We start from the raw sequence: 27,814 nt of genomic DNA, 5'->3' as shown, positions 1-27,814 counted from the left end.
CAAGTCCAACGCTACGAGGATCGTCCTCTCGTAGGTGGCTTCTGGTTTAGGCCATGAATTATCTGGGCGTTTATGACGCTAAGTGCTGTGGTGGTGCTGTGCACTCTTTGGAAGCCATGCTGATGGTCTGTTAGACTCAGGTGGTGAATGATTGTCGGGAGTAACAAGTCCTCAAGTGTCTTCACTACGTTATCGGACGATAAGACTCGACTTTTTTTTCGGGTTTCCCAGGCTTCAGTAGTGGGACCACTCTTCTGACTGTGCACACATCGAGTATTTTAAGAGTGATCATCGATAAGTTGAGGACCTTGGTGAGGTACTCCAAGCTTACTCACACCGGTGGAGAGGTTACAGGACTTCAGATGCTCTGTTCATTTTGTCCGTTTATGATGATTCACCATTTAACGAATCTCCAAATTGAGATCCCTTATTCGGAGATCACAGGGGTCGGCATGGCGTAAGGTGTCACGCTCGTTCGCTAATACAGCTGCTTCGGCTAGGAAATTAGGGCGGAGTTCCGCAATTCTTCCAGCCGGTCACCTTGCGAAATCGATGCTCGCCAACGATGACGTCCGTAGGAATGGGTAGTGCGGTGAAGGTGCTCCCGGTAAATTTTGTGAAGTCGACCCAATTAGCTTATTCAAAGTGAGTGTTAGCTTAGGTTGCCAGGTTATTCTATTTATCAGACCACCACTAGCGATGGTAATATCTGGCGAGATTTTACAGGTGACCATAATTCTGGTGGGGCTTCGTCATTTATTGTGCGAAATGTCGAATTGTCAATCTGTGCCGCCAGCTCCATCCCCCTACGATCGTTTGACAAGCAGAATTGCCAAAGATCGTGGTGCAAATTAAATTCGCCTAGTACCAGACGGTTTTCACCACGAAGTAGCGCACCTATGTTCGGGAGATGTCCTGTTGCTCGACATCGTCTGACCGGACAGCTATACCCTGACATTCAAGGGTAGTGTCATTGCGGTCGATGTCACCATCGATTAGACGATATTGCACGGTGTTGTGCAGTATGCAAGCTAGGCTTCCACCATCATCTCGCTCCTGATCCTTACGCAAAACGTTGAAACCTGCACAACTCAGAAGATCTGAGCGGCTGTTTTACTTGGACCGCAGCTATAGATATAGGAGTTGCTGAGTGGTTCTCGCACGGGGATCGGAGCGGGATGAAGGTAGAGGGGGGGTTGGTCAGACTGGGAGTCATGCTGCCTAGAGCTCCTTGAGGCCATACGGGTCCTTTCTTGGCCTCTTGAACTTAGTGGCATCGCAGTGTGCGAACATGGCGCAGATTGCACAGCCGTTAAGGCTGGTGTCGCAGTATTTCGTTGGCAGCATGAGGCCACGTAATTCGTGGTTCATTAAGGCATGAGCACGTCATAAGATGGCTCCATCCATTGCACCTAACCGAGGTGGAGTTTGGAGGGAGGCTTTTAGCGCATATGCAGCAAAAGAATTCCTCGTGGCCCGGGTTGAACTCGATGCCAGCACGGGTCAAGAGGATACGGAGCAACCCTGCTACTGCTAGGTGTTGCTCTAATGACGACAAACTTAAACTAATACTTACCAATCCAAACCGGGTTAGATCGCCGAAATAACAGCCCTTAGCCGGATAAACTCCATTTCAATTCCGGTAACGTGGAACCGGCTGTTGTGGGAATTGCCTTCAATTAAAATTACGATCGATTAACTTTAGATGTTACAAACAATCTTTTGATGAAGAAAACTATTATACCCTGTGCAACATGTTGAAATATTTTACAATTACCCTATAATCATTATACAAGTATTCGGCATTTTTATGTAAGCGATTAGGAAAGTCTAGGATTTAGAAAAACTGAGAAAAATGTTTTTGGCTTAAAGAAAAGGACCCTGAATCTTCAAACATTATTCAATTGGTATAATAGTGAAAAAATTCTGTGTTCAATCCGCTATAGTGTCGAGGTGTGTGGGTCAGTCAAACTCATAACTTAACTTAAATTTAATCGCGGATTTCTCATAGTTGCATTTTTCAAACCGGGCAACGACACTACTCGACCAATTTTAGGCAAATTACGACAAATTTTGCAGAGTGATTGTGGCCTCAAAAACCGTGTTGTTTGCACCTCGTGGTACCACGAAAAGCAGTAGCTCTTGGACTTCACTCCAATCTGCTCATGCGGCACGTCCTTTCTGGGAGTATCGTGGTAGTTGTGGTTTAATACCCGAATACGGGAAGAGCTGACCTTATGGCAGTTCAATGTTGAGTTGCATTACAAGAGGTTTTAGATGAGCCTCAAACCCTATCAAGGTGGTTAGGGTGTCCATTCCACACTGCCAGTGCCTGGCATTCTCGGGGCGCTGACCAACACATGGATTTGATCCGCACTACCTTTGGGCGCCATGGAATAAGGCTGTTGTCAGAAGGCACTCACGTTAACCACAAAAGACGTTTCATTCGTTGGTTGACTTTTTACGCGAATAGACGTTCGTGCGCATCGTTGTGATCTTTAGCGATTTTTTCCGTATATTCTTTTGCGTCGGTTATTTCATTAAGACTCTCTCTACCCACGCCCCGGTCATTTGTCTTACGATCATGGTATACTTCCACCTGACGATCCGTGGCTTGCAGTCCCATGAGTGCTTTTCGTATAGGTTTGCCCTTATGATTATTCCATTAGATCAATAACATCGGCGTATCCCTGACACTAGAGCCCATTGTTGGTAAGCAGCTCGTGAAGTCTATCAACAGCAAGATTCCATAACAAGGGGGATATTATCCCACATACCGAATTAAATAAAAAACAACATACCATACTAAAAAATGATAAAAAAAAATTTATCTCACAAACCGGACTAAAAATTAAAAAAAAATTTAAGTTAAATGGAAAAAAAATGTTTAATCCCAACTACCCAACATCGCAAAATTAGTGAATTAAAACATTCGCAACTTTGCTTTAAAACAATAATTAAAGTTAATTAAGTATGTTCAAAAGTGTATTGTAAAAATCGATCACCATAGAATGTTCACATAATATGTTTCAATTTTATTCTCCAAAATCAGGAGTACTAAATAAAATAGAGGCTTTCTTACAATTTAAGTTTTTCCACGGTTCTTAATGCTTATTAAACTACTGGAAAACCGTGGCGTCAAAAATTCTGAATTGCGGCTGCATGTATGAATAAGTGAGGTTATGAGCAGCCTCTTGCTTCTCTCTCTTACTCTTTCTTCTTACCTAATTGTAAATATTTCCGCAACATTCTTCTCACGCATCATTTTAACATTTATATAATTGTCGGCGTTATTAACCTTAAGTTGGAGACGTTGTTTAACTACTTTCATTTTGTTTACTAGATTTACAGCAATATAAACCATCACTTTTATAATAAAGACACCATTTAAATATAACTCACCCACACTCACTCATATTTTTATTGAGAAAAACCAAAAAAAAAAAATCACCTAATGGGGCTAATACATAAAAAGATTGGGCAGGTTTTTGTAAATACTTTAATTAATTCTTTGCCTATTGAACTTCATTTACCCGGATATAAATTTTGTGGTCCTGAAAAAAACTCCGACAACGGTTAGAAAGAGTTTACTCTGAATTGTTTTCAACATAGTTAATCAATATGAGTCTCAAAGTTGAATATGTGGCACTTTCCATGTAATATTTAAAAGTTGTAATGTAACCATAATTTTATCAAAATCTTCAGCTAATCCAAGCAGATTTTTCAATGTTATACAAAAAATGAAATGACCAGTCTTTAGGGGAATATTTTCAAAAGAGCACCACCCTGCATTTTTTAGATTTGTACTTTCAATTGTGTTAAGCGATATATAATTTTTCATTTTTGTTGCAATACCCAACTTTCTAGTGCGATCAATTTCTATTCCATTTATTTCATATCGTATCTCCTCGAATAAAGAGGTCATACAATTATTTAGCAGCTGTACAGTTTTTGAACTCCTGAATGTATAAAATACTTTCATTTGGTAGTACATATATTTCTTAATTTTATATGGGGATCCGAATTTCATCATTGTTTTGAAACGATTGTAAGTATGGTATATAGCTATGATAATTCTTTTTTATTATCAAAAGTGGGCTTGTACAAAACGTTTGTTATCACTCATTATTTCAAGTTAAATCCTTGACTTATTAGAAACTCCTTATTCGATGGCGTTAAATCAATTTTCTGTTGAACACGAGAATTTTCCTCTTTAAAGCGTAGATTTTTTGTTTATGTAAAAATAATCTGTTGCAGTTGCTTTTTATTAAAAATAATCTTTTTATTTTTCTTTAGATAGGTTTTATATGTTGTCGTATTGATAAGTCTTCTACATGAAAATCAGGTCACCCGTTTGATCTACAACTTTAAGAACTAGATGCTTATTTGATGAGTATTAACTGGTAAATATGTAACATTAATTGGTATTTCTGAGATTTTAATCCTGGGCTAACTCTAAGTGAAAACTAATGTAGTGTATGCATAGATATTTCGTTTATATATGAGCCGTTGATGATATTACATTCAACGGATATTGTGTTTATTTTTGTTATATCCACTGGATTGTCAGAGTAATGAACAATCCCTGGCTTCAATTTTCTTTTACTGAAACCTAGTAATGGACCAATTGAGTATTTTTTATCAAAATTCACTTCTTCCTTATTGCTTGTATATCAATAAACCCTAGATTCAAAGGTTCATATGTGTTGGTAATTGTTTGAGGTCAATTAATTAGGACAAAGTAAAGAATTTATCTATGACACAAAAGCGAAGTTCTAGTCAGGGGTTGCCAGACGTTATTATTTTATAATAGGGGACATGCAGCGTTGCCAGTAATATTATTATTCTCAACACTCCTTCTCAAAGCTGCATGTCTAACTTTACAAACTCAAACTAAAAGTAAACATATTCAATGCAATTCCATCATACTAACAAATTTAAAATGTTTAACCTTACACAAGTTTTTAGTTAGTACATCTGAAATCATACTTTCCGTTGGTACATACTCGATTTCAATTTTCTTATTCTTGTACAAATCTCTTATATGATGATGCCTAATATCTATGTGCTTACTACGCGCATGAAATTTGGAGTTCTTTGCAAGGCTCAGTGCGCTCTGGTTGTCGCTGTATATCTTCACTGCCGGAACATCGCCGAAACCCATTTCATTAACAAGTTTCGTAATATACGACGCTTCTTTAGCTGCTGACGAAAGCGCCACATATTCCGCCTCCGTAGTACTCAGTGCCACGACCGATTACTTTTTGGACTCCCAAGCAAATGCAGAATCTGCAGCGAAGAAGGACCAGCCACTAAAGGACTTCCGATCACTGCTATCTCCAGCCCAGTCCGCATCGACATAACCATGGATGGGCTGACCATTGCTTTGGTAGTGCAACTTCAGCTCTGTGCCCTTCAAATATCGCAATATTCGTTTGGCACCCACTTCATGCTCCTTGTGCGGGTCGACATTCCGTTGTGCAAGCTGCGTTACGGAATGTAGGATATCTGGCCGGGTTGTCATCGCCAGATACATCAGTGAACCAATCAATGACTGATACGCCTTTTGGTTGACCCGTTGGCAGCTTTCTTCATTACATTTTACTTGAAAGCCTGCTTCCAACGGTAACGCGTTCGCCTTACAGTTCTGCATACCGTAGTCATTGAGAAGACTCTCAATAAACTGTTTGTGGCCAATATGGATACTGCCAAGCTCACCATCGCGCTCGATTTCCATACCCAGGAAATGTTTCAGAACGCCGCCGTCGACCACATCAAATGCGCCAGATACAAGCGCCTTCACGTTGTTCAGTTCTTGTTTGTTCGAACTCGCCACTATTAGGTCGTCAACGTATACGACAATAAGATTGAAGTTATTTCGAACCTTTCGTGTATATATGCAGGGTTCACTAACGCAAGGAACAAAGCCAAATCCTTGAAGCACCTCGTTCAGCTTCTCGTTCCAGATACGGCCGCTTTGTTTGAGACCGTACAATGACTTGTGTAACATCAACAAGCGCTCAGGATAGCTCTTATCCACAAATCCTTCCGGTTGTTTCACATATACCACATCTGTAAGCTCGCTATTCAGATACGTGGACGCCACGTCCATCTGATGCATGTACATCTTGTACTCAACAGCCAGGGCTATCACCATCCTTATTGATGAATAACGTGCAACAGGAGAAAATGTTTCATTGTAATTAATGCGAGCGCAACCCTTTGCAACCAACCGGGATTTGAATCGCTCCACTTTCCCCAAGTGATCTCTCTTCACAGAAAAAACCCATTTGCAGCCAATCAGCTTTTCACCTTTAGGTAGCTCTTCCAATGACCATGTATTGTTGGCACGCAGCGAATCAATCTCCTTCTGCATCGAATCTCTCCATTCCTTAGCCTGCGCCGTGCCCAACGCCTCGCTGACTGTATTTGGCACCTGAATTTCATCGGCAGCTATGACATTCACCACATTGTATTGTTTACGTGGCCGTCCAGCTCGACCAGTATATAGATTTTTAGGTCGCCCTGGGCCTCTCTTACGGCTTTCTTGATTGTTGTCGTCGGTTTCTTCTGCTACTCCCTCAGTTTCATTGTCATGACTTTCTTCAGTGACCACAGCTTCTCTAGCAGGATTCGCCTTATCTGCCACAAAGTCATCAAACTGCAGATCAACCGCGTCACACGCTGACTGGTCTTGAAGTTCAGCTAGTTTCACATCAGCAACGTTTGCGGCTCCCTTGCTGCCATGTTTTACCAAGTCATCTTTTAGGAATATGACATCTCTAGCATCAATAATCGTTTGCTTTTCAAGGTTGTACAAATGATACGCCTTCGCAGTCTCGGAGTATCCGACCAACATGTATTCAACACCTTTTGGTTTGAACTTCTACCGGTGAGTTTTATCCAGTACAATCGCCCTCGCGCCAAACACTCTCAGGTGAGATACCGATAGCTTCTTGCCCGACCACGCCTCGTACGGCGTCACTGCAGGCAACGTTGACGTCTCAGATCGATTTCGCAGATAGGCAGCCGTGTTAATAGCCTCTGCCCAAAGCATCTCGTCAACAGACGCATGAACTAACATGCTCCGTGCCATCTCCACCAATGTTCTATTGGCACGCTCTGCCACACCATTTTGCTGGGGAGTGTAGGGAACAGTTAGTTGCCGTTTTATGCCATTACTCACCAAAAAACTGCAAAATTTCTCATTGACATACTCTCGGCCGTTGTCGCTTCTCAAAATACCGTGCACCGCCAATGGAGGGCTTATTCATTGGCCCACAAATGTCAGTGTGCACCAGGTCAAGAATGTCCGCAGACCTATTCTCTGATCTTTTACCGAATTGCTTTTCGCAAATCTTACATTTTGCACACGTTTCACACACATGTTCTTTTATATCAAAACTCATGTTTGTGCCATTTTTCCATTTGCGCTCTTATAGGCTGCGACACAAAACACTTTTTTATTTCGTTTTCAAATATATACGGCCCGTTTCTATTTTGTGCTTTTAACAAGACTTCATGTCTGTCCATTATTCTCGCTTCATTGTTTTCAAATTATACTTTTAGTCCATTTTTGTTGGCTTTCGCGACAGACATAAAATTGCACTGCAGTTCTTTCACGTACAACACGTCGATCAAATCAAAAGATCGCTTGCGCCAATACAAGCGCACAGTACCACGACCTTCCGCACAAATAGAATTATTTCCAGCTAGCATTATCTTTTCTTTATGCTCATAAAATTCTATAAACATCGAGCGAGCACAACACATGTGGGCGGTTGCACCACTATCCAAACACCACATTTCTTTTGCTAGCTCATTATTCGCTTCCAACGCTCTTTTACAGTGCTTCACATTATTTATTTGTGACGGCTTTATGCACAGCATGATGCTCGCAAGCGCTTTCTCGTCTTTGGCGTCGAACTGTGCATTTTGTTCTTCGCTCCCATTTTCGCTTTTTGTTAAGTGACCACATACAACTGGCCATAGTTCAGTATGTATCAAAACGCTTTTCATTTGAATAGCCCATGCACTATAATTGTCATCGTCTAGCTTTTCTATGGCGAACATTCCCGAATTCGTCTTAAGCATCACTTGATCAGAAAGTCCAGAATAATCGCGCACGAACAATTCACTTTCACAAGATTTGATATATGTACATGCGTGTCCAGAAACTCCAGAATATTCTCCCGATGAATTATTCAATTTCACAAGCACTCTTTTTTACACGTGACTGGGCCCATAACCAGTTTGAGGTCAATTAATTAGGACAAAGTAAAGAATTTATCTATTACACAAAAGCGAAGTTCTAGTCATATATGTACATACATGCATACATATATATATATATATCTGTACATATACATATATTCGCTAACATCTGATTGGACAAGAAAAAACCTGTTATGTATGTACAGTGGGTTAAATTGTGCTTTTAAATTCATATATACCTGGTCGACTCCGGAGGGATAATGGAATTTATGATAAACAAAATCACGTAAGAAATACGCTCGAGGTTTGACATTGCCCGTTGAAAAAACTCTTTTATAAAGGCATCCCACATTATATTAACCGAAATATTTTAGTTTAATTTTATCGATATATCTCTCACCAATCGATATGTAAAGTAGAGAAGGATATAACAATAATTGGGCACACGAGGGCTTGGAAAACTTCTAAACCGATAACACTTTTTTTGCCCCAAATTATACTGTAAAAAAGCAAATATATTCATTTGATTTCATTAAAGTCGAATATTATTATTCTAGAAGAAAATCCTAACCATTTAACATAAACTCTATTGTTACGACGTTTCAGAACTAAATATACATGAGAGAGCTTAGTCTCCATTAGTTCATATTCGTAGAATCCCCCCTTAATAGTATTACCTAGATAGTCTTCAAGTATATATGTTGTAGGATTAGTGTTTTTAATTGATTTTATTTTAAAAACTTTTGTTGTCCCATTTAGTGTATTCCCCTTTTAAAATACATGTTTATATTTACTTACTCTAACCTCATCATTTATATTAAATATGGTTTATGAAAAACTTTTAAATTGTTGTATGCGGTGTTCAATAAATGTTGTTCATTCGAGGAATTTACCTCATTTGGATTCATTCTGATGGTCCTATGAATAGTATTATTATAATCTTTTTTTTTTTTTTTTTTAAACCCCCCTTTGGGGAATTTATTTTATAGCAATCTAGTAAATTATTACTAATAAACTATTTGTTTCTGACTTAAATTTGTACGGTTTTAAAATTAAAAAAAGCTTATCTTATGATATACATTTCAGATGTGTAAATTTATACATATGTATGTATTATAGTCACTATTTTAGTGATACCTGAACAATGATTATTTTATTTTATAGTAAATTTTTTTTTTTTTTTTGTACACAAGGGTTTTACTCGCTTTAATTTTCTGGTAAGGCCATCATTATTAAGGAGCTGGAGAGCCTCAATGTTGATATGTTGTTGAAGTCGTTGTTCATGACTTTGAGCATACTTTTTGATGACGGTGTCAACAGTTTCTACATTCAGATCCATATGCAAGTTGTCATTACGAATGTACCAGGGTGCATTAACAATACCACGAAGTACTTTGTTTTGAAATCTTTGGATAATTAATCTGTTGCTTTGACTGGTACAGCCCCAGAGTTGAATACCATAAGTCCAGATCGGTTTAAGGACTTGTTTATACAAGAGTAGCTTGTTGTATATTGACAAGGCAGAATATCTGTTAATAGCCAGTACATTTTTCTGTACTTAAGTTTTAATTCTTCTTGTTTTTTTTTGGCATGTGATTTCCATCTAAGTTTAGTATCAAGGGTCATACCAAGATATTTTGCTGTATTCTCATACGGAACTATTTTTTGGTTCATAAATATTGGTTTGTGCTGTATACGTTTATTGGTGAAATCGATATGCACTGATTGGGTTTCACTCAGCTTAATGCGCCAAGTAGTTGTCCAGCGTTGTACTTCTGCAATGGCTTTTTGTAATTTTTCTGTTTACTCAATATTATTGTCGCCAACGGCTAAAATTGCAGTATCATCAGCAAATGTAGCAACAATATTTTCGTTAAAGTTGGTGTTGGTAGGTCACTAGTATATAAGAGATAAAGAACTGGTCCCAATACACTACCTTGCGGAACTCCCGCTTGCATTTTTTTTAGAGCAGAAAAAGCGTCCTCTTGTTTGATTCTGAAATAGCGTTCTGATATATATGATTTCAGAATTTTCGAGAATTGTGTTGGAAGAAACATTTTAAGTTTAAACTATATTTAATCCTGCATGCCAAACTTTATCGAAAGCTTGTGCTACATCAAGGAATATAGCTGAGCACACTTTGTTTTTTTTTAATGCTTTTTCAATTGTATCAGTTATTCGATGAACCTGATTCCGAAAACCAAATTGATGATTTGGAATAAGATTTTTCTCATCAATTATTGGTTTTAATCTTTTCAATAAAAGTTTTTCAAACAATTTGGACATAACCGGTAGCAGAGAAATTGGTCGGTATGATGTGGTTTCATGGGGTGGCTTCATCATAATAATCTCAGCCACTTTCCATAATTGTGGTCTGAATGATGCATTAATCAGATTGGTTATTTTAACTAATGCTTTCCTTGGTAGTTCTCTAAGTATCTGGCCGGTGATCAGGTCGAAACCAGGAGATTTTTTAGGGTTCATGGTATTTTTAATTTCTTTTTTTAATCCAGCTAGAGTGACCCGTGGTATTTCCATATTTTCTTATGCAATAATGTTTGGTAACAGTGTAGTGTCATCCATCGTGTTAGGTTGAAAAATCGTTTCAAGGTGTTCAGCAAATCTGGATGCTTTCTGATAGTTATTTCTAGCCCAGCTACCATCAATATTTAATTGGAGGGGTTTGCATAATTGGCCTAAGATTCTCAATTGAGACGTTAATTTATTCAGTCTAGTTTTATCTTGTGGGGCACTGGATTGTTGCCATTTTTTGCTCGCTATTCTTTTTTCAAAAACTGTAATCATTGACTAAATGTTTATACATGTCAATCCATTTATAATTTCCCCGAAAACTAAACTCTTTCCACATCATTTCTTTTAATGTTCTGTTGAATCGCTCTATTATAGATGCTTTTCGTTGTTTCGACACAACGAAACGCATCAAATAATCCTCAATAGTTAACAAGTAGTATAAGAATTATGTAATTCTTTCCCACATGCACGTTTTATTTCTTGGTCTATTAGATCCTCAAGAATTGATACATCATTTTTAATACTATTATTCAGAATTACATTTATTTCTCTGATTTGATGTTCTAATTTGTTTTTCATCTTATTTAATGTTTCTAAAAGGAATACTTTCGAAATGGCATCATTGTCTTCTATAGGAGCAGCTAGGTTAATTATTCTTTTCTTGTTTAAATTAAGATTTTTGTTTCGGTCTAGAATTGTTCTCTCTTTTGACCTTTTACTGTTTTTGTATTTGTTATTTATACTCATATTATTTAATAATATTTGTTTCTCGCAACTCTTAACTAAATGATATAATCTCGTTTTGATGGTTGTTATGACCTGCACTTGTTGAAGATAAAGGCAATCTCAATCTATCCACCAACTCATTAGGATTATCCCAATATTGATTAACAATTTGGCGGCAATCAATTGATTTCAATAAACCTCTACCACTTATGCACGAGTGTGGAATATAATTGAACAATTTCCTGATAATATATAGATATTTAAATGATTTTGTTCCCTTAATTTGACTATTCGAGTTATAATTACGTTTGTGAGCTCTTATATTTAATAAAATCTGTCGGTAAGTCTTCAAATCACAGTTTTTATAATGTTGTGGGTTTTTATGAAATATTAACTCAAACAGACCTGGTGTCATTTTCCATTTATCCTTTCCGATCTGTATAATATCTTTAGAATAAAGTTTTAATGGTTTGAGCCCAAATCGCCATCGCCCATTTGAATCTATATTTGAACCATACAATGTATCAAGAATTTTACGATCTTTTAACCATTGAATCTATATTCGGATCATACAATGTACCAAGCATTTTACGATCTTTAAGCAATTTTATGTTTTAAAATAGTGAATGGGGGTGAGTAAGCTTAACCCGTTTAAAGTCTTCATTTAGTTGTTTTTCAGACTGACGTTTTACAAATTTATATCTTTCCCACAAATCAGGATCTTCCTCGATTCTTCTTAAAATATCATTTTCAGTTGGAGAAGTTTTATCATTATACGTTTCAGCTTGATTTTGACTTTCTACTACCTTGTTTAGTAATTGTTCATCGTTTCGTTTACTTCGAATATACGATGCTGGCCTCTCGGGAGGTCATTCATTAAATTTATTTTTTGTTTAACGCTAACAACCTTATCTAATTTTTGTTTTTTATCAAAACATTGTTCATTCATGATATCAATAGCTTTACGCCTTTCAGGTTTATTATCTATATTTGGTTTAATTTTCATTACATAGCTTTGTGTAACTGCTTTTAGTAATTCATCATCATGTGGTTTCGGGGTCATTCATAAAATTTATTTTTTGTTTGGCGCAACGGCCTTATCTAATTTTTGTTTTTTATCAAAGCATTCTTCATTAATGATATTAATAGGATTTCGCTTCTTAACATTTTGTTTCCAAGTAGTATCTGTAAAATATTCTAAATCAAGATCATTAGCATTCATATAATTGTTATCGGTTGGTTTCATGTCTGCATTTTCCTTTACACTGTCCGCCTCCTAAATTTCATCTTTACTATTATAGCATTATATTTATTAGAGTTTTTAAACTTAACAACTACTTCATGTAATGATATTTTTTATTTGAAATGGGTTTAAATGTATCCTCCAACAAGTTTATTCTATTAAATTCTCCCAATTTCATTCTTTAAATTTTTTTTTTAATACTTTCCTAGTCTTAGCAATATTTGCAAGTACAGTCATTTGATTATTTAACATGATATTTAAGGAGTGAGTAAAAATCTGCTACCTATCAGTTCTATATCTGATACGAATCTGGTCTGACATATGTTTTTATAAATGTTTTATAATTGTATAAAATTATCAAAACCATTTCGATATCGACCATTGTTTATAGGATCATCTTTACTTATAACAACAAAGCCGTATTTATTTCTCCAAGACTCGGTACAAATTTTTAAAAATGTATAACATATCTCCAATAACATGGTCATTATAGATATGCTTAAGATTCATTTCATCTTGCTTAAACCCAATAATCATGTTTGCATTATCACGAATTAAGTGTTTAGGAATTTTTGTATAAGTTTGGCATAAATAAAAAGGATCAATGTTTTTATGACGAACCATACAAAAATAATCTCGTATTGTACTTTGTTTTCCACATAGGTATTACATCATCGAATATAAAAATTGAGTCCACTTTGTCTTCAGTGGGTTGGAAAACATCAACGTTTTCACTAAATGTATAAAGATTTATTCCTTTTATCGGATCAATAAACCTTTTTAAATATATATATTTCGGCTGATGTAATGATTTTGAATAAATGTATGTATTTCGGAAATTAAGCCCGTTTGGTCTTTTAATTAAACTGAGCATAGCGTTAGTTTTTCCACAATTCGATGGTCCTACAATCAGCGCTCGTATGGAATTTGGTAAAAGTCCACTATGTCTAGTAACATTTTTAACATTTACAATATATAATTGTCAGCGTTATTAACCTTAAGTTGGAGACGTTGTTTAACTACTTTCATTATGTTTACTAGATTTGCAGCAATATAAACCATCACTTTTATAATAAAGACACCATTTAGATATAACTCACACAAACTCACTCATATTTGTATTGAGAAAAACAAAAAAAAATCACCTGGTGGTGTTAATACATAAAAAGATTAGGCAGGGTTTTGTAAATACTTTGATTAAGTCTTTGCCTATTGAACTTCATTTACCCGAATATCAATTTTGTGGTCCTGAAACAAAACGCCGACAACGGTTAGAAAGAGGAGATAAGAGTATAAATCCTTTAGATGCAGCCTACAGAGAACAAGATATTGCATATAACCAAGCAAAATATGTAAATATCAGACATCAAGCTGATAAAGCTTTATCGGAGAAAACCTGGCACCGTGTAACATCTTAGGACAGTGATTTCAAAGAACGAGCATACGCTTGGTTCGTTACAAATGTAATGAAAGCAAAACTCAAATTGGGAATGGGTATAAAAAGTAAAAAACGAAATACATCTATATGTAAAAAACGTACAAAAATGAAAAACGAAAAAGTATCATCTAACAAATTTTTTTGGATGGCAGTAAAAAAAGGTATCAACATGCTTACCAAAAAGAAGCCGCAAAATGTAAACATTTATGTTCAAAATTCTTTACCGAATAAACCGAAATCTCAAGAATGTGGGATTCTTAATTTAAATGATGCTGATGGTCCTAGTACACATTGGCTAGGTTACTATAAAAACAAAAATTATAAAGAATATTTTGATAGTTTTGAAAATTTACAGACACCTGCTCTATATTGCTTAAAGCTACTTTATAAATATTTTGAGTATAAATCGTAAGTAATTTAGATCTAAATGTATACATTGATGCATTATACAATTTATTTTCCAACAGACATATTTTAAAATCACTTCTACATTGAAGTTACACACTTTTTTATTCCCTTAATTTTCTTAGTTTCATTTATATGATTATTAATTCTAAATGAATACATTTTCGTTCTTAAACCAATAAATTCTTCTTATTAACTTTCCATTACATACATCCTTCATCATATCTAGAACCTTCTTATTCAACCGAGGAAAATTAAAAATATTTTCTATTGGATATGAAGACGTATCGAAATATTTTGAAATGTCAACACGAATATCATTATAAAAGTCGTCAGTTTGGATATCATATATGAATGAATCAGTATCCATATAATTCAAAGCAGTATTATTTTTATATTTTTCTTTAAGATAATCATAATGGAAACTATACATTTTAAGTTTAGAAAGCCCTAAAACAGTGAAACCAATATATATCATTTTATTGTACAGAACTAACGCTTGTTTCATTTGAATCGCTATTAAATTATCAGAAAATTTGGATAGAAATTTGGTTTTGCTATTAAGGCTCTAGCACCTATTTTTTTCTACCTATTCCCTCAGTTTTAGTATTTTCCCAATCGTGTACTAATTTAACATTTACTCTTTTATCGACATTCTCCATAGTTTTCCCATACACCGCATTTTTTAATAATTTAAAGAAATTATTATTTGCAGCTAATGTTCTATGATAATTATTTAAATCAATATATTTTTTTAAACAATCCTATTGATTAAATTGTAGCATTCTATGAATTTTCTTTAATATAAGTCCATATTTTATGCATTGTTGTAAATTTTTATAATGAATAATGTATTTTATTTTGGATCCCGAATCACCAATCAACGTTAAGTGTTTCATTGAACCAAATTTTTTTTTTTCAAAACAAAATGGTAAGTCATTATGAATATTGTGAATGGTTATGAGAAAATCTAAATCTACTTCTAATATGTAACCAACTAAAGAATCTTCTGGTATACTAAAAACGTTAAACTTCTCTACTTTTTCAACCCATCCAAAATTAAAATGAGGGATAATTGTGGCATAGCATAGCCATATAAATTGTTAACATCCAAATAAATTATATAATTTGAAAGCTTAGTCACATCGTAATCACTTAAATATTTATTGTTAGCAATTGACTGTCGTTTACAACATTGAACAATACCTCCCCTAATCTCAGACAAAATAAAACTGTGCATGTTTTCATCAGTCAATAATTCTAATTCTATTCTAGTTATTTTAAGCATTGCATCCCTAGATAAACCTGGACATGTATAATATTGCCATGGGTCTTGTTGATAAATTCCTTTACATAACTTTCTAAAATTTTCAAAAATGTCACTGAGGAGGAGCACATCTACTTTTAAATATAATAACAAATATTCTAATAAACTGGAACAAATAAATGTTGTCCAAACATTTTGTGCATGCTGATAATCATCGATACTACATGACTTATTTGTTAATTTATTAAAGAAATGTGAACAAACTGGTAATTGTGTTTCGTTGAGACGTTCTTCTGAATCTAAGTAGTCATATGGGAAAATACCTTTACGTTTCATTAAAACAAAGTGATGATCGTTAGGGAAAAAAGCCTTTGTTACTTTTAAATCATTATAATTTAAATTCTTAGCTAAACTGTCTAAACTATTGTAGAAGGCATGAATCGAAATGATTCTAAAAACTGAAGTTCAATGATATATTTTTCATTAACATATAACTTCTTTGACATCGAAATATACAATTCTTGGCTTAAGGGAATTATATTTATATCCCCCCTAACAGACGACAACTCTTTTATAAATAGATGACAATCATATTTCGATAAATTATGAAAAAATATTGGAATAAAATTTACTATCTGATATTCTAAATTACATTTTCTATGTGACGGGCCTCTATATTCACTAGTTAAAAGACAATGGTCTGCTACCATATCATTTAATAAAAGTTACATTTCACAAATATGACAAACTATATCCTCTTTTTGACGTCTAAGTTGGTTGACAAGTAATGGAAGCATTCTAACTGGTTTACTCAAATACAGATTGTAAATATCTAAAACATCAACGAAAATACTTTAAAAAAAATGTTTTGGAGCATCAATACCGCTATATATTTTAAAACGATTCAGTTGGTTGTTATACAAACACTTAATAAAATAACAATAGGCATAAGGAATGTGTTCTTGTACATCTTGAGTTCTACTAGAATTTTGAATATCAATTGGCTTTAGAATACATTCGAAATTTGCATATATAGTAAATGGTACATTCATTTGTTTTTTGAAATTTTCAAATTTTTATATATTTTTTTCAGGTTTAGGCATACGTGTTACAGTTTTTCTACAATGCATCTTAAGAATCAAAACTAGAAGGGCCCGCTCAATCCCTTCAAGGTACAACTGAAGTGAAGACACATGTGTTAAATAAGCGTAAGAGAAAACGACCTGTAAAGATAATACAAGATAAGAGTTCTCCACAAAAAGCCACCCAACTAAAAGCTAACACTGCAAATGTAAATAATTGTATTGATCTTTGTGAATCAACACTAGACGCTGTTCCTATAAATAGTAGTTTAGACATTAAAGGGCTATTAACTGTTGGAAATTTTATTTTATATAGTAAGATGAAAGAAGTTCCCTCGTTTGAAGTTAATTTTAAAAATGATGAAGATATTCAGAAATTAAAATTTTTAATACAGCAGTGGTTTGATGATGAAATTAAAGCGGATGATATTGATTAAGAATGCACTCAAATTTCAACAAAAAGACATAATATTAGATGTGATGTTGAATGGATCCGTGAAGATAAACTTCTTAAAGAACTTAAAGAAAGAATATAAAGGAATTGTTGCATTTACCCGTACTAAGATCTTACAAAAAAGTTTATATGCATTTATTCAATTTAGTTGTAACAAATGTTTTATTTATAAATGTACAAATGTTTTAAATTTGAAATAATATATGAATATACAAAAGAAAAATATAATAAAAAATAAATAAAACAATTCTGTTACTCTTATTATTTTACATTCGTCAAAATTGACTGCAACAAGAAAATGTGTGGCATATGTAACGCAATATTCACCTCGCTTAGTTGCAAATACGTTGACTTCAAATTCTCCATATGTTGCTTCTTTTTATAATTTTCTAAGAGTTTCATTAGTTCTTAGATGTAAGTCATATTTTATTTGTTCGGTAAGTATTTGATATACAAAACTTTCACAAAGTATTTGTAAATCAAAAGACCACATATTATTATTCCTTCATTGATGTCTGATGGAATTCCTTCGCACTTGTTCATTGGATGCCATAATTATAAAAGGCGACAAAATTCAAATTCCTTCAGGAATAATACAATCCACAATAATATGATCATCATTTATATGAGAATTAAATGGTGTATTAGGCATTTTAATTAAAACAAAAAAATGTATTTCAACAATAAACTTTTAGGACATGTGTTTGAAAAACTAATATAAGTGAAATCATAAAGTTTTCTGGTTTTATACACTCTGAACACATCTTCAATTAAAATATATCAACAAAATATGCTTTAAAGAAATTCTCATGCACTTTTACTATACGAAAAAAAACGCCCCACCACACACACACACACTTTTACTAAGTAGGGTAGGAATCCTACCCCAGCTGAGGTATGACCGGTATAGGGTTTTATGGTGTATGGTTTTTTTCACCAAGCGGGGTAGGGCCGGCATTTTTCTATTACTTAGATATATTATATAAAGTGTTTGCCACCAAGAACGACGTGATGTTAAAATGAAATGAAACACTCAAATCTGGTCGAAATGGGTTATGTTTTTTTTTGCTATGCAGATAATTTTGTGCCATTTATGATTTGCATAAAATGTCGGCGAAGTGGCTACGTTTGCATATCTCGGCTATTTCGTTATTGTCAACTAAAAAATATTAACAACGTTACCATGCAAATTATGTACATATTCATAATATAATATAATCTTCTATATATATAAAAACTAGAAGATCCGGACACGATCTTTTGTGGGCTAAGATATATATTATGATTATGGTAAATTATTATATCAGCTTTTTAATGCAGTGAAAGTATTATTACACAAAAAGACGAAAACGTTATAGCCGGTAAATTTTTGTAGATATGTATTAAGCGCAAAGCAACATAAAATGTTAAATTTTTTTATTTTATTATTTTTATATTCAAGTTTGTAACAAATGAGTAAATTAATATGTTGATAGTTGATGATATGTAACCTTAAATATTATGAATGAGTTAAGTGGGGTAGACCATTATTTATTTTTAACAGTGAAATTTGTAATTCTGAATTGTGAACATTTTAAATTTGTTTTAATTCAGTACTTTTCGGTCCACAATATTCTTGGTTAATCTATCTCCACCTAGCACAAATAGATTGTTGGTTTTCCAACACGTGAGATCACAGCATATAGTTGACCATGGGAAACACATGGATTTTCCAAATGCAAACAGGAAATGGACATTGTGTGGCCTTCAGACGTATGTGTTTTTAGACATGGTGATAGCTAAACGAATGAGAAGCTGTAACCTTCTGAATAGAATCATAGATTAAGATGGTATCATTAGCATACTTGGCAACAGGACCATTTCCACTTTAAAGTTTTCATTCAAAAACGTTGCTTTAAGAATATTTCCGGTGATCTTTGTGATGACCAAATGTGTATTCTTGAATAAACGAGTACCTTCAAACTCAGATCTTGGTATACATATCTATAGAATTTATAAGTTCAAAGAGAAAATTTACATATTCATTATCAGCCAATATAGACGGTTCAGGAGTTTAGGAATGTGATACGTAATATATATATTTTTTATGTTATGTGCAGGGATGGGCATGACCACAATCACACGAGCATCACAAAACGAGATGGTGATAAGCTTGAAACACAATTAAGGGGGCAGAAAGCAGGCAGCATCAGTGCTGACACATCTGCATTCGACTTCACATATTTTCCATATAATTCTTTAGAAACAAAGTGCCGTTATATTCGATTTTTTAGCAACTTATGCATTTTTATTCGGTATTAGAAGCAATCTCTTCTCCCAGAGTGGACGTAAATAAAAAAAAAAATTGGCAAAGAAAATAAAGTAGAGGCGTTAAAAATTTAATAATTAAACATTTTCAAGAATGAAAATCTTGCCGAGATATACGGAAAATCCTTAGTTTATCTTGTGCAAGTGTGCAAAATATTATACGAAATATGGTGTTTTTAAACTTTTGTCTTTGAATGTATATGTATATAACCTATTATATTCGAAAGTATGATGTCTTTTAATTTCCATGTGGTGCTTTTCTATCTTCTGTGCTCTTAATTTAAAAACGGCTTCTAGAGCGTATGCATACTATTATATTTTAACATTGGATAGTAACTGCTTCTTAAGTATTGACAGATTCTCGAAATAATTCGGGCTAATGGTTTTCAGCTTTTTAAATTGCGAATTTCTGGTTATCAAACATCGAATTCAGCAATACTGTATATGCACAACCATTGGCAGAGTGCTAGAAAGATAGCAGAAATGGAAGCAAGTGAAAATAAGAGAAGTCAGAGTCTCACTGTTTTATTCTATCATCGCTTTTTGAAAAGAAAATATACCTTTTGACTTGAAACGTTCAAAATCAGGTATGAATCAGCAAGAGAAGAAAAATTCGCAGATCTGGCAGCACTGGACAGCATCTGTGAAATATTAAAATACAAACGTTCTTATGGGCACAGTTATTTAGACAACAGTACGACTTCAGGGCAGTAGGCTTACAGCTGTCGCTGCCGCCAAATTAATACCATTTCCAATTTTGCCAACTACAATGGGCAGCAATACCCACAACAGCCGGTTCTACGTTACCGGAATTGACCCGGATTTTATCCGCCCAAGAGCTGTTATTTCGGCGATCTAACCCTGTTTGGATCGGTAAGTGTTAGGTTCAATTTGTCGTCATTAGAGCAACACCTAGCAGCAGGGTTGCTCCGTAACCTCTTGACCCGTTCTGGCATCGAGTCCAGCCCGGGCCCCGAGGAATTCTTTTGCTGCATATGCTCTAAAGGGATCCATCCAAACTCCACCTCGGTTAGGTGCAATACATGCAATGGAGCCATCTTAAAACCTACTCAGGCCTGAGAGACACATGACAGAGAACTCGAACTCCTCTGATTCTGACTCAAGAAATGAGCAACCTACAAAAGAGGCCAGCAATAGATCTCAGTCACAGACAGAGATTCCCTGTACTCTTACTATTCTGCATGACTTGATGTCTGTTGATTCTCCAGCCACTGCTGTATTAAACTCGGCAGAAGAGCCTAACTTCAATGTAATGGCGATTCTTACTGCACTTACCAAGGAAATTACATTATTAAGAACTGAATCTGCTACCAATACCACAAAGATAAAAAATCGAATAACGAAGACACAAATGAGTAATACATCTGCAATCTCTGGCCTAAGGGGTGAACTCTGGAGTATTGAGACAGCCTAGAATATTAAGTGGCAGGAGCTTAAATCTAAACAACAAGAACTTGAAACTTAAAAATAATTAGGAATGATCTGAAGGCACGCAAAACTACTCATTCAGTAAAATCAGCGAAAAGACTTAGTTCTGATGTCACCCTGATGGAAGCAAAAATAAGAAAGCTTGATCATCTTATTTACGCTCAAGAGAAATAGGCTAAACGTATGAATATAATTATTAAGAATCACGCCTGGGATCTCTCCAATCTAAAGAAAGAAGTCCAGGTCTATCTCCAGGATAACTTCAGTACACAAACTGAACTCGCATGCATTAATCCAGTGGAAAAGCTGGGGAAAGTTATTCGTGTTAAACTGGGAACCCTGGAAACTAAAGAAAAGATCATGACTACTAAGGCAACAATACTCAAATCCAGTAAACTATGCATCTCCCATGACATTACAAATCGAGAATTAACACAGAGAAACAATCTAATAAAACTAGCCGAAGAAAAAAAGAAACTCGAAATGAAAACATTTCTGAAAGGTAATAAGCTTAAAAACTGGTTCCTCTGGGCCATTCAGTCGAATGCAGCAATCCAAATGCGGCCTGCACACATAAAGAACGGCAACAATAATTACGCTAGCTCTTCTGTAACTCACATATCAAAAAACTAATTATCTTCGCATGGAATTCCAGCGGCAGCAGCAATCTATTCAACTACGTTACAACACCAAAAGCTGATTTCTACTGCATATGTGAAACTTAGACAACATACACAATCAAATTACCAGCTGGTTGGGAGAACTACTATGCACTATGTGCAAATGCAATAAAGGAAACAAGTACCGTTCGAGCCAGTGGTGGGCTTGCTATTATATTGTCAGACAGTTGGATCTTTGTACATGTTAAATCAACCTGTTTTGAAGGTATTATTGCTTGTATTTATTTCAGACCCTGGAGAGACTGTATCTTTGGAACTCCTTCAGCCTGCTTATGATGAATGAGGCTGATACTTATGGAATTCTTAATTCAACTCCGGGAGACATAATTATTGGCACTGCGCTAAACCATGACAGAAATACTTTGGATGAACTTATCACTCCGAGGGGTCGTATTTGAGCAGATTTCATGGCAAACAACGCCTTTATTCTTCTTAATGGAAGAACAGTTAGTGATTCTCAGCTCGATTTACGTATACACATATTGGGCGTAGTATCATTGATTTTGGGCTGGATCAATTCTTCCAATATTGCTGATATCCTTGATTTAGAAGTACTGCAAAAATAAAACCCCTCCGATAATTCTTTTATAATTATCAATTACACTATTCTTCAAATAACTTCCAAGCTCAAATCGCCAGTTACACAAGAGATACGTCTTTCCGCTAAAAGTCGGAACATAAAGAAGCTTATAAAGATTCGCTAAGATACTCAGCCAAAATAACTGCTAACTTTCTATAAGAAAATACGGAGCAGCTTAGTGAGAAATTGTTGTCAGTCATCAAGGAGGCTGCGAAAACTGCAAACATGACAGTAGAGCACAGTCAACACACGATAAAGAGTTCCAACGACTGTTTTGATCTGGAATGCAAAGAGAGTATGGTAATGGTCAAACAGCTGTTCAAAACCTGTAAAATTTCTGCCTTCAAAAAAGCAGACCTGGAAGCATTTAGAAAAGCAAAACAAGAATTCAGGAAGTTAACGAAGTTAAAGAAACGTCAAGCAAATAAAAAGAATCTGGGCAAATTAGCACACACTAAAGACTACAGGGAATTTTGGAAGGCTATAGGAGAGTCCAGAGCATACAAACCACAAGATAATCCAATTATTATGGAGTCTTGGAAACAACTAAACAAGGTATTTGCTCGAGCTAAAAACAATAAATCTCCAAGGCCTGATAAAGTCCAAAATTAATTTCTGAAAAATTTGCCATATAATTGGAAGTTGTTTACATAATGTTTGCTAAATAAAATCCAGAAAGAAGAGACTTCACCGGCTGACTGGTTCTCCACTCTACTAGCATTAATTCACAAGAAAAGAGACAAACTTGATCATCAGAACTATCGCGGTATTGCTCTCGTGAACCACCTGGCAAAATTACTCATTGGCCTGATCAATAACCGCTTTACTAAATGGATATAAGATAACAAGATCATTCCTGACTCTTAATCGGGATTCAGAGCAGGTCAGGGATGTCTGAATAATTTATTTCTGTTACAAGATGTTCTTAACTGTCGTCTTCGTTAAAAAAAAAGCGCTTCAGTATCTGCTTTTCGTGGACTATAGGAGAGCGTTTGACTCGGTAAATCATAGGCTACTCTGTGAAAAAGTATTCATGGCTGGATGCAGCGCTAAACCTATCCGGCTTCTGAGGAATATTTACAACTCTGCATATTTTAAACTAAGAATAAATAACCAAACTTCTCAGAATTTTAATATCAACGAAGGAGTGCTTCAGGGAGAACTACTCAGCCCATTACTATTCCTGATCTTCATTGCCTACTTGGAGCCGTTCCTGAGAGAAAATAAGAGTGAAGGTGCGAACATCGACGGGTTGATGGATATTCTTCTGCTGTTATACGCCAATGATTTGGATTTGCTGGCCTCGTCAGCTGTAGACCTTCAAAAGAAAATTTATTCTTAGACAGTATTGTGCCAAAAATCAGTTACAAGTCAACATCTCAAAAGCCAAGGTTCTCGTCTGTAAACGTGGTGGGAATATTCCCGGTAACATGCACTTTTTTATCGGTGGCAAGGAACTGGAAATCGCTAATACATATGATTACCTAGGTCTAAAAATTTCCTAGGCAGGATTCAGTCGGACGACAGCTGCTCAATCCACTCTTATAAGGTCAAAAACTGATTCATTCAAATGTATCGCTAAGTTATTCGCCAGCACTATTGCAGCCATTTTACTTTATGCTGCTTCAATCTGGGCATTGAAATACTTGCAGCTGGTAGAGCAAGTCCAGACTGACTTTTTTAAAAGGATATTTGGACTAACAAGAAACACAGAAGATGCTCTAATCAGGATTGAGCTCGGTAAAATACCACTCGCGCTGCAAATTGTTAAGACAACTTGGCAGTGGATTATAAATATCCTAGAAATTGATAATAGTCGCTATCCGTTAACTACGCTCAAAGGACTAAAGGTTCTAAATAACAATACAAGCTCAAAACATAACTGGCTAACTACCGTATTTATGCCCATCAAGGTGATCATCCCAGAACTCATCACAGCACTGGAAAGTCTCGACCCGGAAAGATGGAAAGTCTTTATGCACTATTTCTTAAAGAAATACAAAGATTATTTACTGCAACAAGATCTGGATGGTGCTTCAAACGCTTACTACCTGTAACTAAGAGTCCAAAGGCCCCTGGATGGATCAAGATCTAAGTTTCTGACTAGAAGAATTTATTTTCAAGCGCTTAAGGTATTTCTCCAAGCCAGACTTCCTGGTAACCATTATAATCATCTAGTCCTGGACCAGATGTGCTCTAAATTTAATCCAAAACAAGTAAGGAAGGGCTAAGTTCGGATGTAACCGAACATTTTATACTCTCGCAAAATGAAATGGTAACTCGTTTAAGATTTCTTTGTGGATTGACCGATATTTTCGGCAAAAGGTCAACTATGGTCACTGGGGTAAACATATTCAGTACCTAGGGGTTTGAACAGTTTTGGTTTGATTTAGACAATTTTTGGTCACAACGTGGCATACTTTAAAAGCATTATTCACGCAAAGTTTTACCCCGATATAATCATTTTTGCTAGATTTGCATAGTGGAAAGTGAAAAAATCAGATGAAATTTAGAATGGTGTTAAATGGAAAATAGGCGTGGTTGTAATCCGATTTCGCCCTATAACATAGAAATATAAAAAGAATATTATGTACTCAATTTGGTTGAAATCGGTCAAGCAGATCCCAAGATATGGGGTCTCACCTAAAAGTGGGTGGTGCCGCGCCCACCGACTAATTTTGAACGTGGTTCCTATAAAGTCATATTATACCAGCCCAGAGATAAAATTTAATGTCTCTGGCTTGATTAGTGCTTGATTTATCGCGCTTTTTGTAGTTTTTAACAATACCGTTATATGGGGAGTGGGCGGGGTTGTCACCCGATTTTACTCATTTTCACACCGTCGATAGATATGATAAAAACATTTGTTCCCAGTAAATTTTGTTATTATAGCGTTAGCGGTTTAGGAGATATGCACATTAAACCTATTAGAGGCACAGACCACGCCCACTTTATAAAAAAAAATTTTAACTGCAGATGCCTCTCCCTAATGTGATCCTGTGTACCAAATAACAGTCTTGTATCTTATTGTGGAGCTTAGTAATGGCAATTTATTTGTTTTTGATTAATGACGTTTTGTGGTCGTGGCAGTAGTTCGATTTCGCCCATCTGCAATACCAACCGTCTTACGGTACCAAGAAATATGTGTACCAAATTTCATAAAGATATCTCAAGTTTTACTCAAGTTACAGCATGCACAGTCGGACGGACGGACAGAGGGACGGACCCGGATTCTAATCATTTATATATAAATAACCCTATATCTAACTCGATTACTCTTAGGTGTTACAAACAACCGTTAGGTGAACAAAACTATTATACTCTGTAGCAACAAGTTGCGAGAGTATAACAACAGTGCCCACTCTGCACTACAGGTTGTTCATGCGACTTCTGATCCCGCGACATTTTGAAACTAAGCACACAACCCACCGTACAACATCATGCAACACAACATAACACAACGCAACATCATATACCACCTACAACACAGCATATCACTCACCAACACAACCATATACAATTAACAAAACACACTATACACACACACTTCAACCACCGTTTTTTGCACCACCCGAATGATCAAAAGGGACCAGTCAGACCGGGATGGGCTCTCTTTTCGATTTCATCCGTGACCTATAAGGTTCGACATTAAAACGTTATTGCAGAGTGGTTTTCGTAGCATAAAAAAAGTGAAAGTTAACTTTTTATATTATAAATTACACGGGTCAACAAAAAAAATAATTGTTGTTTGTCCTAAACTTTATACTATGATTTTTCGATCACTTAGACACAAAAACGAAAAGAAAATACTTGTTTTTGGTATAAAGTTTGCTTTTGCGATAGTTATAATAATAATACACTTTATTCAATTTTTTAAAAATTTTAATTAGTTTTAATGCATTCAAAAATACCGCGAGATTGGAGTGGAGTTTGTATATTCAGAGAGTGCCTCCAGATGGCACTCAAGTGATAAATAAGGATCAGGTGTTTCGTACATATCCAGAAAACGTAAAATGTCATCGAGAAAGTGTAAATACGATTCTGATGCATTTGGTTATACTTATATGTAGAGAATTTATGAAAGCTAGAGACACTAGCACTAGACACATATGAGCTAAAGTCATGTCAAGTTCTCTGCGATGCCTATGAAGCATATTTTGACTACTGTTCGAAATCAAGATAAATCATGGACTCCACATATTGCTTATGGTTATCGTAAAAGATGTTTGGAAGGTGAGCGATTTTTAATTGAGCGGCTAATCGACTGTTATAGAAATTGATTTAAATTATATATTTTAGGCTGGTATCGAGGTGAAAAAAGGTTTATGAAGTTTGCGACACCAAGAATTTGGTGTAAACCAAAGGTCCATGTCGTAGACGTAAACGACGTAGAGGTAAAAATGCCAAACCTGTCGAATATCCTGACCTTGCATCTTCTTCTGTTCCAATTCCACATGACCTGACTCGACCAGTGCCTGAGCCACCAAAGAATCTATCTCAAAAAAGTAACTCATCTCTGAGTTCATATAAAAGTAATTCCGATAAAGAGTTTTTACATACCCCAGAACAACCAAAATACCATCTTATTAGTACAAAAGATTATAATGACCTAATAAGAGATTTAAATTTACCAAAAAATAAAGCAGAGCTTTTAGGCTCCCGGTTAAAACAGTGGAATTTGCTTGATGATGTTAATATAACAGATTAGCGAACTAGGCATGAGACATTTTCAACGTTTTTCACAAGAAAGAAGAAATTGGTATATCTTGCATTCCCAGCGAATAGCGCTTATTTATAGACAGCTCTACCAAAAGCTTGAAAGTCGTTTTATTACACATCGGAAATAAATTTCCATCCCTTCTAATTGCTCACTCGGTACATATGAAAGAAAATTATGATAGTGTTAAAATCTTGCTTGACACAGTAAAGTATGACGAGTACAATTGGTAGTTGATTGGTGATTTTAAAATGGTCGGATTTTTAATGGGATTACAGAGCGGATATACCAAGTTTCCGTGCTATCTGTGCTTATGGGACAGCAGAGCGGATGCTAAACACTACATTCAACGGTTTTGGCCTGAAAGAACCGAATTTTGTCTCGGGAAACAAAACGTAAAATTCAGTTTTATTGTGGAAGCAGAAAAAGTGTTAATGACACCTCTTCATATTAAGTTGGGATTGATGAAACAATTCGTGAAAAAACTCGATCAAACTTCAGAAGTTTTTAAATACTTAAGAAATTTTTTTCCGAAATTAAAAGAAGCAAAGGTAAAAGCTGGGATTTTTGTTGGTCCACAATTAGAAAAATTTTCGGCGATGAGTTATTTGAATAGTGAAACTTAATAAAAATGATAAATGCATTTATCTATGTAGTTCTATCTTAAATTAAACATTAAAACCACATATTTTGAGAAAATTCGTTTAATTAGTTTCCTGA

The sequence above is a fragment of the Bactrocera oleae genome, chromosome X (genome assembly GCF_042242935.1).
Source record: "Bactrocera oleae isolate idBacOlea1 chromosome X, idBacOlea1, whole genome shotgun sequence".
Taxonomy (NCBI): Eukaryota; Metazoa; Arthropoda; class Insecta; order Diptera; family Tephritidae; genus Bactrocera; species Bactrocera oleae.
This window is presented reverse-complemented; position numbering follows the sequence as displayed.